Source organism: Papio anubis, chromosome 9 (genome assembly GCF_008728515.1).
Source record: "Papio anubis isolate 15944 chromosome 9, Panubis1.0, whole genome shotgun sequence".
Lineage (NCBI taxonomy): Eukaryota > Metazoa > Chordata > Mammalia > Primates > Cercopithecidae > Papio > Papio anubis.
In genome coordinates this window covers 40,736,652-40,752,665 of record NC_044984.1, presented here as the reverse complement: position 1 = coordinate 40,752,665, position 16,014 = coordinate 40,736,652, and the positions used below count along the sequence as shown (strand labels likewise).

Here is a 16,014-nt window from a genome sequence, read left to right as displayed (position 1 = left end):
GAGTTCTGTTATACATACTAGTTATTGCCACAAGGAAGCATTTCTTGTTGTGTTTTTAAGACATTACCTAAATACTATTAAATCATTAACTGCAATATATTAAGTCTACACACATGTGCACACGTATACACAGAAACCAAAATCCAAATGTACTACTACTCAGTATTCACAATGTCTATTTCTAAACTATTTTTCAATACATACAATGAATCAAGTTTATTGGCAACAATAAAAATGGTGAATTTAGCAGCCACAGGAAAAATGATAGCACTTCCTTAAATCAATTTTAATTACTAAATACACAGTTATGTGTATACGAATTTAAGACAACAGATATTTTAAAGTGTTCATTAGTCTATCTGTCCTCAGAGTCTATTTTTCTCTTCAATCTACTACTATTTTCTTCATTCCAAGTCTATTTTCTATCTAACTACTCTAGTCATAAAAGCTATTCATTGAATGTTGTGGTGGTTCAAGGTAAAGTTCTAATATAATTATAAATGAAGCTGGTTGCAATAATCACGTGAAGGTGAAAAGTAGTTAAGGGTTCCAAATCCATTAAATGAACTACCTGAATTTTATTTATTTATGAGACGGAGTCTTGTTCTATCACCCAGGCTGGAGTGCAATGGCACGGTCTCGACTCAATCCAACCTCTGCCTCCCAGGTTCAAGCGATTCTCCTGCCTCAGCCTCCCAAACAGATGGGACTACAGGCACCTGCCACCATGCCCAGCCAATTTTTGTATTTTTAGTAGAGACAGGGTTTCGCCATGTTGGCCAGAATGGTCTCGAACTCCTGACCTTGTGATCCACCTGCCTCAGGCTTCCAAAGTGCTGGGATTACAGGCGTGAGCCAGCCACCATGCCTGGCCAATACCTGAGTTTTAAAAGTTTACATGTAATATTGGAGAGTTAAACTCTAAAGAAATGTAAAGCAAATAAATACTGAGTTTTCAGAACATTATGGATATTTACTGGATGGATTGGGAGAAGTATAAGTGATGAAGCAGAATGCTGCTGTTTACTGTCATATCTAGAAAACTGTTCTTAAAACTACTCCAGCAATCACCTCCACTCCCTACCACCAACCCATAAATCATAAACAATATGTTAAGGGAAGTGGGAAAATTCAAGAGTATGCAAAAATAATACAAATAAAAATTACTTGTGATATAGCCATAATGCTAACATTTTAGTATACTTTCTTTAAGCCTTCTCTGAGTATGTATGTGTTTTTAAACAAAACTGGGACTGTTACTGATATAATTTTATATACTGCTGCCACTCCAGGGTAATATGATAGCTTTGTACAAATTATTATTATTATTTGAGACAGAGTCTCACTCTGTTGCCCAGGCTGGAGTGCAGTGGCACAATCTTGGCTTACTGCAACCTCTGTCTCCTGAGTTCATGTGATTCTTCTGCCTCAGCCTCCTGAGTAGCTGGGATTGCAGGCATGCAGCAGAATGCCTAATTTTTGTATTTTTTATTAGAGACAGGGTTTCTCCATGTCGACCAGGCTGGTTTCAAGCTCCTGACCTCAAGTGATCTGCCTGCCTCGGCCTCCCAAAGTGCTGGGATTACAGGTGTGGGTCACCACGTCCGGCCCCTTGGAACAAATTAAAACAATATTCTTCCTTAAGATACTTTATTGTCTTGTGCTGAAAAATTGTTGTAATAAATATACAACATATGGCACATACAATGTGACTGGTTCCCCCCTTCATGTGTACAACCATTGGCAACAGCTTTGGGCAAAAAAGAATCCTCTGAAACTCATTTTACTCACTGAGAATCTACTTTTAAAAATGGGTGTGAGGCTTAAATTTGATGTGTATACATCTATTTGGAAAACAGTAGGCCAAAAATAAATAAGGGCTATTGTCATCATGATCAGTAATAGTAGCAGTAGTGGCGGTAAGGGGTAGTGGTGGTACTGGTAACCCCTTGTCTCTTCACTGGGCCATCTTGTTAATCCTCTACTCTGAGATCTTCTCCACAACTATTCCAAAATTGCAAGCTTTGCTCAGCAACATTTGGTCCACCTTCAAGTTAATGGCCTCCATTAGCAAGCAACACTCACTATCGCTCACAACTAATTTTATTCATTTCTGCTCCTGAAAATATTCTCCATAGAAACTGCCTGCAATTCAACTTTGGTTAAATACTGAATTTCAATCTTATTTTAGAGCTTGTCTTCCTCTGTACTTGTGTGTATTTGTAAATTTAGAGACAGTATCTTACATTTATGTCTCTGAAAAAAAAATGCTTATTACCGAAAAAACAAGTTTATTTCATTAGAGCTTCTTTGACTTTCTTCTCTACATTAGATTTTCAGTCATTATTCATCCTTTCTTTACCTTGGATCTCAGCCAAATGTAGCTACTATTTCCCAGGTTTACTCCTATCACGTATATATTGGTGAGACACCCAAGTTTAAAAGGGCTCCTCGGAGAATCTCTGACCAGCCTCTGCACTGGGAGGAAGGGGTGGAGCCTCGGGAAGTTCGTGCCATTTGCAGCAGGGAGATGCCTGGCCACTCCTCTTCCTGTGTGGTAAGCTGAGAATAAATCTGTGAGGTGGAAAACCTGTAAGCAGGACTCCATCTCACTTTGCTGAGCTGTTTTTCCTTTTCCGTTCTCATCCAGTAAATTCCACTCCTCACATTTCTATGTGTCTATGAGCCTAATCTTTCCTGGTTGTGTGAAAAGAACCCGGTTTTTTTCTACAACATTGGATTCTATTGTGTTTCTTCATAAATTATCCCCTTTTCCATCTTTTATCTTTTCCTCTCTACTGAATCTCACACTTAAGTATATAAAAACAAATGTTATTCTAAGTAGAAACAACAGAAACAACACTTTTTCTTTGATCCTGCTACTTTTTCAAAAGAAAGAAACCAGAATTTATCAATATCTGGGAAAGCAATGCAAAATGTAATATTTAATATAGTTACTGCAACAAGTTTTTGACACTTTCAGTCACTGGCGATTTAAAAAATACGTATTTTTCAATTACATCATCACTATAATTTGTAATAGTTGGTCTCCTGCTTGTTATTTAAACCATTGCAGTGAAAGCTCAGGATTAGCTTCTATTCTTCATTTAATTCCCCTTCAGCCAAACTCTATTTTCTTTTATTCCAGTGAAGAACTGTTTGGTTCCACTGAGCAAATATTCACATAGGCTACTAGGTACAAATTTCCTGAAATGAAAACCCATTTTTCTGGGGAGAAATTCAAGCCTGTTGCATGAATTTGCGTAAGTCACAAGGAGCTGAATGTTAATCACCAAGACAATGAGGAAAATGTCTCCAGGGCATGTCAGAGACCTTGATGGCAGCCTCTCCCCAGAGGCCTAGCAGGACAAAATTATTTCCTGGACCAGGTCCAGGCCCCCCATGCTGCCTGCAGCCTAGAGACTTGATGCCCTGCATCCCAGCTGTTCCAGCCATGGCTAAAAAGGGCCAAGGTGCAGCTTGGGCTGTGGCTTCAGAGAGTAAAAATCCCAAGCCCTGGCAGCTTCCACATGGTGTTGAGCCTGTGGGTACCCAAAAAGTCAAAAATTGAGGTTTGGAAACCTCCACCTAGATTTCAGAGGATGTATGGAAACACCTGGATGTCCAAGCGGAAGTTTGCTGCAGGGGCAGAGCCCTCATGGAGAACCTCTGCTAGAGCAGATCAGGGCCCCCACACAGAGTCTCCACTGGGGCACTGCCTATGGAGCTGTGAAAAGAGGGCTATCATCCTCCAGACCCCAGAATGGTAGATAAATGAACAGCTTGCACTGTGCACCTGGAGAAACCGCAGACACTCAATGCCAACCCATGAAGGCAGCTGAGAGGGGAGACTGTACCCTGCAAGGTCACAGGGGCGGAGCTGCGCAAGGCTCTGGGAGCCCACCTTGTGCATCAGCGTGACCTGGGTGTGAAACATGGAGTCAAAAGAGATCATTTTGGAGCTTTAAGGTTTAATGACTGTCCTATTGGATTCTGGACTTGGATGGTGCCTGTAGCCTCTTTGTTTTGGCCAATTTCTCCCATTTGTAATGGGTATATATACTCAATACCTATACCCTACTTATCTAGGAAGTAAATAACTTGCTTTTGATTTTACAGGCTCATAGGTGGAAGGGACTTTCCTTGTCTCAAATGAGACTTTGGACTTGGACTTTTGGGTTAATGCTGGAATGAGCTCAGACTCTGGGGGACTCTTAGAAAGGCATGATTGTGGCCGGGCGCGGTGGCTCAAGCCTGTAATCCCAGCACTTTGGGAGGCCGAGATGGGCGGATCACGAGGTCAGGAGATCGAGACCATCCTGGCTAACACGGTGAAACCCCGTCTCTACTAAGAAATACAAAAAATAGCCGGGCGAGGTGGCGGGCGCCTGTAGTCCCAGCTACTCGGGAGGCTGAGGCCGGAGAATGGCGTGAACCCGGGAGGCGGAGCTTGCAGTGAGCTGAGATCCGGCCACTGCACTCCAGCCTGGGCTTCAGAGCGAGACTCCGTCTCAAAAAAAAAAAAAAAAAAAAAGAAAGGCATGATTGTGTTTTGAAATGTGAGGACATGAGATTTGGGAAGGGTCACGGCAGAATGATATGGTTTGGCTGTGTACCCACAGAAATCTCACCTTGAATTGTAGTTCCCATAATCCTTACGTGCCATAGGAGGGACCCAGTGGGAAGTAACTGAATCATGGGGTTACCCCCATGCTATTCTCATGATAGTGAGTTCTCATGAGATCTGATGGTTTTATAAAGGGTTTATCCCTGTTTGCTCAGCACTTCTCTCTCCTGCTGCCATGTGAAGAAAGACATGTTTGCTTCCCCTTCTGCCATGATCGTAAGTTTCCTGAGGCCTGCTCAGCCCTGCAGAACTGTGAGTCAATTAAACTTCTTTCCTTTGCAAATTACCCAGTCTTGGGCAGTTCTTTATAGCAGCATGAGAATGAACAATACAAACAGTTTCATTTGGAGTTTTCTTATTTACTCAAGGTCTTGGCAGGCTATTTTTCTTTAGTGGCCAAAAAGTATTCCATATCCTTCTTTATAGCCTTCCTGCTGAAACAAACAAACTAGCTCACCTCACTTAAAATGCAAAGGATTTTTTTTTTTTTTTGCAGGAATATTCTAGTTAAAAAGTAAGATGGCACATAAATGTTAATAAACGCACATAAATGTATACGTGAGACTATACATCCAAAAAATTCATACTGCAAACATATTTTAGTTTTAAAAAAGGCGCTATTATTGGTTGCAGAACCCTGAATTGTACCTCCACCCTTGGCATTTAACTGTTTTAGATACATAATATTCTGTGTCAAAAGAAGTATCAAGGGCAAGCATTATTATATATTCAAATAAGACTTAGTAACAAGCTGCTAAAATTTTGGGGAAAAAAATATACCAACAACCTTGACAAGAGGTTACCCAACTTTATTTTATCCAGTTGCAAAAGTTCAAAATAGAAAAAAAGTACTAACTTCACTATTAAAGAGAAATTAATTTATTTCCTTAATACATGATGAAACATTATAAATACAAACTGGAAAACTGAAAATCAGTACTGGTATTCTTGGAAACGAAATACTGCTGTTCCTACAAGAATGAATTCTCCAATCTCAGCTTCTGTGCTACAGTCAATCCAGATTAAAAGTCATAGGTGGGAACAACTGATTGACTAGTGTACCTGCCAAAGGCAATAGGGGACGAAGCAAGTACTTGGCCTTTTTGAGGGGCTTTTGTACAAAGATGGGTCCTGCCTCCTAGTAAGACTGAAATTGTAGGAAATATCCCAAATATAGTAAGGGATTCATATGGAGGATGACCCAAACCAGCTGCCCTCAGTTCTGACTCCTTTCCTTTCCTCCTAATAATTATTACAGGAAAAGATTTCTGTGTTTGCTCTCTGACCTTCCCGCATCCAGTGGTAGTAACCTGCTGGTCTGTGAAGCAGTCACTTAAAATAGTAAAATATAAAAGTGAATTATCAGGGACTTTGTTTTAAAATGTTTTTAAAATGTGTACCTGCCAAACAAATATGAATATAGTTCACATTTGAAAAGTGCTATGAAAGCTGATTTGTACAATTCAGGTATTATAACAATGTTGTTTTGTTTTGTTTTGCTTTGTTTTGTTTTGTTTTTTGAGACAGAATCTTACTCTGTTGAGGAGGCTGGAGTATAGCGGCATGATCTCTGCTCACTGCAACCTCCGCCTCCCAGGTTTAAGTGCTTCTCCTGCCTCAGCCTCCCGAGTAGCTGGGATTACAGGCACCTGCCACCACACCGAGCTAATTTTTGTATTATTAGTAGAGATGGGGTTTCACCATGTTGGCCAGGCTGGTCTTGAACTCGTGACCTCAAGCAATCCACCCACCTCAGTCTCCCAAAGTGCTGGGATTATAGACGTGAGCCACCATGCCTGGCCAACAATGTTATTCTAAATAAGCTAAATATAAACTTGGAGATAAAATAAAAATAAACGATGATGTGTGTATCTGTGTGCTTTTAATGAAATAAAAAAAGCATACCAAATAATTTCAAACTTTTAAATTCTAGTTTAGACATTCATTCTTCTCTAGGAAAGATATGCCAACATATCACTTCACACCATTCTTGACAAAGCTGCACATAGTGCAAAGTACCTCTCTACTTGAACTTCTGTTTGCTCAGAATTTATTATGTATCTGGTACATTCACATACCTCATCTTATTTGATTTCCATGACTGCTCTTTGAACATAAAATTATCCCTTTACTGCTAAGGAAGTGTGCTTTCAAAAAGTAACTTTTCCAGAATCACACAGCTAAGTAAGAGAACTAAGATTTGAAATCTGGTACGTCTAACACAAACTACCTGATTTTTTCCTTCTATGTGATAATGCATAATTGTTTACTCGAATAATATACATAGATGTATTACTAGGTATAAACGGGGGTATACTTTTATATACAGTATCTATGATATCATACTGGCAAATAAATTCTGAAAGCATACTAGATAAGAGGTTAGCATTGGTATATAATTCTCCTTATTATACGCACAAGTTTCCAAGGAATAAATAAGGTTTCTTTGTTTTTGTTTTTGCTGAACTACATACCAGATTCTCACCCTAGGAAATTCTTTTCCCAACTACTGTAAATATTTGATAACAAAAAGGTCTTTAACATGAGTTGGCAAATTCTTCCCATGGTTATGTAACCTTTTGGCATTTCATAACGTCTTTAAGTAATCAAATTCTTTGGTATTCAATGTTTTAAAGAATAGAGCAAGGTAAAAATTCTACTGCTATGTGTGGTACAAATCAGGGTATTTCCTAGTTAAAAAAAATTATTTATGGCAAATCAGTAGTTAAGGCCTAAGGAACACATATTTCTCAAACTGATGTTACCAAAAATAAATTATTAAATGAAGTTAATCTCACATTTATGAAGGCTCATTAGTTCAAATTATAAGGATAGTAATATTAGCAAAATATCTAGCATTTCCAGCACTCTCACACAAAATATTTTATCAACCTAGAAACAGCAAGATGATGACGACTTGTTATCCTGACAATTGAAAATGCAAGATGCCAACAGGCTAGGTCACCAAAGAACTGATGACTTTAGAATCAAGCTAGGTAAACTTCATTCACTTAACTTAGTCAAAAATATGTTAGTTAAAAGCATTTTATGTGCAAGGCATTGTGCTAATACCATAAAACTTCAGAAAGCAACATACAACCCTCCGAAGATCTCTTCTGGTTTTGTGACCACAAAATTGAGACAAATGATGCTACGAAACTAATTTCAATTTGTTTCTCCCACTGACATTTTTAAGTCAAGCTACTGAACAATCTAACTACTGATTAATTTCAACCTAAACTGGCAGTTTACCTAAAATTAAGCAGTACTTGCTGAGGCACGTTATCATGAATTTAAAAATTCCACTTGGATATTTTACTCTTTCAAGTATTTTCACATCATTAAGATGGCAGTTTTATGTGTAACATTCAACTAGTCTTTAGATGCTTCAATAATTTTGGAAGAAGCAGAAGTAATCATGTAAATCAATCTACCTTTGTTCTAGAATACAAACTCTAGCTACCTGTAAATTTTCAATCATTTGCAAAATATAGTGAAGTTGGTGTCTGTTGTTGTTTTCAGTAATTTTCTATCAGACAAAGCATTATTCAAATCTTAGCCAGCTCGATACAAAAGTCTTATTCCAGGACTTCTGGGTCATCATGAAGTAGGCTGTCATCTGGAGGCAGAAAAGTTTGAGTTACGGGAATAATTAGGCCCACAAAGTAGACCTGGGCCTTGGGATCCCAGAGGAAAAAAGAAAGAAGGTCGTCAAAGAACTGGAGACTTAATCTCAATTTTAAACAATGACAATCATTTTGTTGATGTTCCTCCTATAAGAGCCATATCCCACTCCAAGAGTGTGGTACAAGGGCTGACACCAGAGATGCCTCTAGTGAAAAAAAGACAAGCCTTAGCACCCTAAGGAGCACCTAGAACCTGAGGCCATGTTGGGTGACAGACGGACAGGGAAGTCACCCAGCCCCAGGAAGCAGGTGCTTGACCACTCGGAGTTCCTCAGCGGGGAGAAGAAAAAGAAGTGACCCTTGGCATGTTCCACGGCTCTGGGGTGAAAACCTCCCCAGATCCCAGACACAGTGAGGAGACCAGAGTTGGCAAGAAGTTCAAAAAACACAAGAGGAAAAAAAGGGGCCCAGGACCCCACAGCCTTCTCAGCCCTTCTCATCCCTTGATTCTGCAAGGAAAGGGATGTTGCCTACATTTGCTCAGTGGGGAAGGAGGGCAAGGAGTAGGCAGCCTTGGGGAAGAACGGAAGCAGGGGAGGCCCAGGGAACATAGTGGGAAACTGAAGAAGACAAAAAAAATCCACCAGAAGGGAGACACCCTCCTAGGCCACACCCCAAGCCCTCCAGGTCCATGAAGAGTAGCCTTAGAATATGAAGTAAAAAGAAGCCAGTCAAAATTGAGGCTCCAAAATACATCGCAATAAGCGATGGCCCTAAGGTCACAGCAAAGAAGAAACTGAAGTCTAAGAAAAACAGCAGCCACTCACTGAGGACGTGGCTCTGAAAAGGGAAAAAAGAAGAGGAAAGAGAGCAGGATAGCAGGAAACTCGTGGAAAGAGAAAACAGACACAGAGGTGATGTTGGAAAAGAAAGGCAACATGGAGAAGGGGCACACAGACCAGGCGAGATGAAAGGCCTTGCCACAGACTGGTCTTTAGCTGGGCAAAAGAGAAGCTTCTGAAACCAGGAAGTGGACAGTAACCCAGTTTGGCCAGTGGGATACTGGTTTTAAGAATAAGGAACAGACATGGAAATTTCTCAAACATGGGTGGATTCAAAAATCTGACCCCTTCATTCAGCTGCCCCCCTGCATGACTGCAAGGCCCAACATGACCCTCAGCAAGAAGGCAGCAAATAGCTTGCAGCAGAACCTGCAGCAGGACTACAACTAGGCCATGAGCTGGAAGTTCAACCTAGGAGCAGGCTTTGGCTTCTCCACTGCCTCAAACAAAATCTTTTATATTGGCAGGAATGCTTCCAAGTCAAGTTAGAAGATTAAATTCTAGTGTTGTGTCCCCGCAAACAGCCAAAATTGCATTTATATTCAGTTGTGCAGATGAAAGCCATCTGACGGTTGTCTTGAATCCAACACCTGCAAAGATTAAGGACACTATCTCGATAGGCTTGGGCAAACTGGGGTGGGGGCAGCTTAAGAGAATATGTCAATGGCTAAAACTTCCTGTTTTATGTGTTTAACATTCCACGCCTGTTTGAGACATCAGCACGTATAAATAACATGTTAAGTGTTGAGCATTTGATAGACACATACTCAAGTGTTTTCCTTGCATTAATGCAATAATTAATCTTCATAATTATAAAATGAGTGCTATTATTATCCCCATCTTATCCATGAGGCAACTGAGGTTCAGGGATAAAGTAATAAAATTGCCTGGGTCACCCAACAAATAAACAAACAAACAAAAATTATTCTGGCTTGTACAGTAGGAGTAATTACACCTTATAATAGGAATTTTAGGAGGAATTGTAACTGTATAAAGTTCAGTAGGAACCTAGTGATTTGAACCTCAACATCACTTGAGAAGATTTCGTGGGCAGTTGGGGAATTATCAATTTTATCAGTACCAAGTAAAAGTCCTTGGTTCATAGACAGACAAGTTTTCACACAGGAATATTTGTTTAGAATATATTTGAGATCCTCTATATTTCTGGTTTGACTTTCAACAATGCAATTCTAAATATATAATATAGATTTTATTCCTCTTAAGGGAAAATAATTTTCATCTTTCTGCAGCAGTTTTTAATGAGAAATCTATGAGGAGCAATACATTCCAGAAAAGTGTTTTTCAAATGTCTTTTTAGCAACAGAATCTTATTTTCAAACAAAATATTACTTTAAACCCCTATATATAAAACAAATGCAAAACTCCTATGTTTAAAGGCAAGGTAGAGGGCCTTTCTTAAACTTTGCCTGATACCACTTATTCAAAGAACACTGTAGCCTAGAAAAATAAAGTCCTAAAAACACTGAATATAAACTCTTGACTACTCAAAAGTCCTTTTCTCCAATTACACAGAATTTAAACAGCAATTCCTAGATATTTTTAAACGAAGGACACTTTTGAGGGAGTCTCAAAAATGTTTTATACGATCACATGTTATTTATACATTTCAAGGATAAACTAATAGTCAACATTGTGCTTAATGATGATAAACAAGGATGAGGACTTCTAGTTTCCTTTCAGACACGTAAAAAGCTGCAAGTCATCAATCAGTACCATCCTCACGACAAGAAATAAGATGAACAAACTGAAAATTTACAACTCCTCCTGGATCTATCAGAGAACCGAAGTCACAGGGCAATCTACCACTCTGAAAGCTGGAGAGACCCTTGAATACAGAGAATCAGCCCTTCTAGCTGGAGCCAGTAACTTGCAGGAACCCTTAAACAGCAATTGACAAACTGCTAATCTTCAGAATTAAAAACCTCTTGGGGTGGGAGGTCAGTCTCTGGGGAGAACCCATACTTTTGTGTGAATTTCCTTCAGAGACCAGTATCTCACAGTGAAGACTGAAAAAAACTTCCTCCCTGCTTCCAGGAATGGAAGAGGGTAAGTAACCGTTTCTAATATGCCCAGAGTGTTCTTTTTGCCTTACAAAGGTCTGTCTCATGAGCCTTATCTGACTTAGCAGAGCCTTATCTGACTTACAGGAAAAGCAATTAGAAAACATGGGCCCTCTCGAGGCAGAGCTTGCAGTGAGCCGAGATCACGCCACTGCACTCCAGCCTGGGCGACAGAGCGAGACTCCCTCTCAAAAAAAAGAAAACAAGGGCCCTCCCTAGACTTTTCGTCTTACACAGTAGAAAAAAAATAAAGGCTGAGAAACTTACCAAAGTCGCAGCCCTTAGATGAAGGCCCACTTTTTTAAAGTGAGATTTAATCATAAGATTATAGAATATTTCACCTCCCCATTACCTTACCACCATATCAGCAGGTTTCCAGTATGGTATAACAGTGTATTAGAACTGAGAGAGCTACAAGCTACAGGCTATATTTAAAAAGGAGTTTCTAAAAAAAATTCAACAACAACAAAGGAAGAAAAAAAAGGACACCAGGGAATATTGAAGCTTCTGACACCTATAGCTATAGCAAACATTAAACATGGCCTAACTTCTAGCTAGAAAAACATAAAACCTCACGCCAAAGGCTATTTACCTCAGATGCTTAACTGAAACATCCTGACTTTCAACAAAAACTTATAAGTCATGCCAAAAGTAAAAAAACAAACAACCCCCCCTACACACACACACACAGAGTCAGAAGAAGAGGCAAAGCTAACATTAGAACCAGACTCAGATATCACACAAATTTTGACATTTTCAGACTGAGAATTTAAAATAATTATAATAAATATGCTAAGACTAATGGAAAAAGTGAATATCAAGAACAAATGGATAATGTGAGCAGAGATGAGATGCTAAGAATAAAAAGAAAATGCTAGAAATAAGAAAAAAACTAACAGACATAAACAATGTCTTTCATAGACTCATCAACAGACTGGATACAGACAAGGAAAGAATCAGTGGACTTGAAGATGTGAGATATGTCGACAGGAACTTCCCAAACTGAAAAGCAAAGGGAACAAAGAATAAAGGAAACAAACAGAATATTCAAGGACTGTGGGACGATAACAAAAACTGCAAATATATGCAGTGGGAATACCATAAAAAGAAGAAAAAGAGAAAGAACACAAAAAATATTTGAAGTATAAGAATGAAGTGAGAATTTTCTAAAACTAATGTCACACAAGAAGAAATCACAGATCCAGGAAACACAGACAACACTAAACAAGATAAATATTAAAAAATCAACACCTAGCCATATCATATTCAAACTTCCAAAAACCAAAGACAAAGAAAAAAACCCTGACAGAAATAAGAGGGAAAAAACCAACTTACTAATGGAAGGACAAGAATACACTGATGTCTCTTTAGGAATAACGCAAACAAGAAGAGTGGAATGAGATATTTAAATTGTTGAAAGATAAACATCCATTAACCTAGAATTTTGTATCCAGTAAAATCACTCTTCAAAAGTCAAGGAGAAATAGACTTTCTCAGACCAACAAAAACTGAGGCCATATGCACCAGGAGACCGGCTTCACAAGAAATGTTAAGAGGAGATCTTCAGAGAAGGAAAATATAGAGATCAAAACTTGAATTTACATAGAGTAAGGAAGAGTGTTAGAGAAGAAATCAATAGAAGTAAATTATTTTTCTTGCTTTTAATCTAACAGATAAATAAAAAAATAGCAATAGTATATCTGGTGATTATAGTTTATAGATAAGTGAAATGAGTGACAGCATGTAAAGGACACAGTGTAAGGCAACGGTCCCCAACCTTTTTGGTACCAGGGACTACTTTCATGGAAGACAATTTTTCCATGGACCAAGGGTTGGGGGGATGGTTTTGGGATGATTCAAGTGCAATACATTTATTGTGCACTTTATTTCCATTATTCATTGTACTATATAATGAAATAATTATACAACTCACCATAATGTTGAATCAATGGGAGCCCTGTACTTGTTTTCCAGCAGCTAGACAGTCCCATCTGGGGGTGATGGGAGAAGTGATAGATCATCAGGCATTAGGTTCTCATAAGGAGCATGCAACTTAGATCTCTCAAATGCATAGTTCACAGTAGGGCTTGTGCTCCTATGAGAATCCAGTGCCGCCACTGATCTAACAGGCAGCAGAGCTTAGGTGGTAATGCAATCAATAGGGAGTGGCTGTAAATACAGATGAAGCTTCACTTTTTTGCCCAAGCCTCACCTCCTGCTGTGCAGCCTGGTTCCTAACAGGCCACGGACCAGTACCTGTATAGCAGTACACAGGTACTACATCCCATTTTATTCCATGTTGCTTTATTATGCTCTGTAGATACTTTTTTTTTTTTTGAGATGGAGTCTTGCTCTGGAGTGCAGTGGTGCGATCTCGGCTCATGGCAAGCTCTGCCTCCCAGGTTCACACCATTCTCCTGCCTCAGCCTCCTGAGTAGCTGGGACTACAGGCGCCCACCACCAGGCCCGGCTAATTTTTTTTTGTACTTTCAGTAGAGAATGGGGCTTCACCGTGTTAGCCAGGATGGTCTCGATCTCCTGAACCCATGATCCGCCTGCCTCGGCCTCCCAAAGTGCTGGGATTACAGGTGTGAGCCACTGTGGCCGGCCAAATGCTATGTGTCTTTTGAGTATTCCACCGACTGGCTGTTACCCTCATCTCTCTCCCCATCCTTAGGGCTCCCTGAGACACCATTCAACAATATTGAAATTAGACTAATTAATAACCCCACAATGGCCTCTCGGTGTTCAAGTGAAAGGAAGAGTCATATGTCTCTCACTTTAAATTAAAAGCTAGAAATGATTAAATTTAGTGAGAAAGGTATGGCAAAGCTGAGAAAGGCTAAAAGCTATGCCTCTTGCACCAAACAGCCAAGCTGTGAATGTAAAGGAAAAGTTCTCCATGGAAAATAAAAGTAATTCTCAATTGAACACCCAAATGTTAGGTAAGTGAAACAGTCTTGCTGATATGGAGACAGTTGTGGAGGTCTGGATAGAATATCAAACCAGTCAAGACGTTCCATTAAGCCAAAGCCTAATCCAGAGCAAGGCCCTAAACTCTCTTAAATTCTATGAATAGGTTGAGAGAGATGGGGAAGTTGCAGAAGAAAAGTTTGAAGCCAGCAGAGGTTGCTTCATGAGGTTTAAGGAAAGAAGCCATCTCCATAACATGAAAGTGCAAGGTAAAGCAAGTCCTGATGCAGAAGTTGCAGCAAGTTATCCAGAAGACCTAGCTAACATCATTGATAAAGAATGCTACTCTAAACAACAGATTTTCAATAAAGATCAAACAGCTTTCTACTGGAAGAAGATGGTATCTAGGTCTAGGACTTTCATAGCTAGAGAGGAAAAGTCAATGCCTGGCTTCAGAGTTTCTAAGATTCTAAGAAAGGCTGACTCTCATTAGCAGCTAATGCAGCTGGTGACTTTAAGTTGAAGTCAATGCTCATTGATCATTCTGAAAATCTGAGGATTCTTGAGAATTATCTAAATCTACATTGCCTGTGCAACATCAAAGCCTAGATGATAGCACATTTGTTTACAGCATGGTTTACTGAATATTTTAAGCCCACTATTGAAACTTACCACTCTGATGAAAAGATTTATTTCAAAACAGTACCACTCACTGACAATGTACCTAATTGCCCAAGAGCTCTGATGGAGCTGTACAAGGATATGAATGTTGTTTTCATGCTGCTAACACAACATCCATTCTGCAGCTCATGGAACAAGGAGTCACTTCAACTATTTTGTATTTTTTTGAGACAGGGTCTCACTCTGTTGCTGAGGTTGGAGTGCAGTGGCACATCTCAGCTCACTGCAAACTCCGCCTCCTGGGCTCAAACGATCCTTCCACCAAAACCTCCTGAGTAACTGGGACTACAGGCAAGGGCCACCATGACCACCTATTTTTTAATTTTTTTGTAGAGACAAGGTTTTGCTATATTGCCCAGCCTCGTCTTGAACTCCTGGGCTCAAGTCATCTTCCTGCTTTGGCCTTCCAAAGTGTTCAGATTACAGGCATCAGCCACTGTGCCTGGCCTCAACTTTCAACTCCTGTTACTTAAGGCTATAGCTGCTATAGATGGTAATTCCATGGACAGATCTGGCAAAGTAAAATGAAAATCTTCTGCAAAGGATTCTCTAATGCTAGCTGCCACTAAGAACATTTGTAATTCATGGGAGGAGGTCAAAATATGAACAGTAGCAGGTATATGAAAGAAGTTGATTCCAATTCTCATGGATGACTTTGAGGATTCAAGGCCTCAGTGGAGGAAGTAACAGCAAATACGATAGAAATAGCAAGAGAACTAGAAGCAGAGCCTAAAGATGTAACTGAATTGCTACAATCTTATGATAAAATTTGAATGGATGAGGAGTTGCTTCTTAGGGATGAACAAATAAAGTGGTTTCTCAGGGTAGAATCTACTCCTGGTGAAGATGCTGTGAACACAGTTGAAATGATAGCAAAGGCTTCAGAATATTACATAAACTTAGTTGATAACACAGCAGCAGGCTTTGAGAAGACTGACTCAATCTTTTTATTTTTATTTTTTAAGAGATAGGGTCTTGCTAAATTGTCCAGGCTGGTGTGCAGTGGCTATTCACAGGCACTACCCACTACTGATCAGCATGGGAGTTTCGACTTGCTCCATTTCTGACCTGGGCTGGTTCACCCTTTCTTAGGCAACCTGGTGGTCCCCACTCCCAGGAAGTCACCATACTGATGCCGAACTTAGTGCAGACAACCAATCAGTGTAGTGCACTACAGCCCAGAACTCTTGGACTCAAGCAATCCTCCTTGCTCAATGTCCGAAATAGCTGGGAGTACAGGAATG

General features: G+C 39.7%; 1 protein-coding gene and 1 pseudogene across 2 annotated transcripts in view; one reads left to right on the top strand and one right to left on the bottom strand.

Moving 5' to 3' along the window:
• The window catches only part of ARID2 (AT-rich interaction domain 2), a 223,102-nt gene that overhangs the window by 53,168 nt on the left and 153,920 nt on the right, over nucleotides 1-16,014 (bottom strand). The window lies entirely within an intron of this gene.
• Nucleotides 1,892-9,584, top strand: LOC110740788 (annotated as a pseudogene).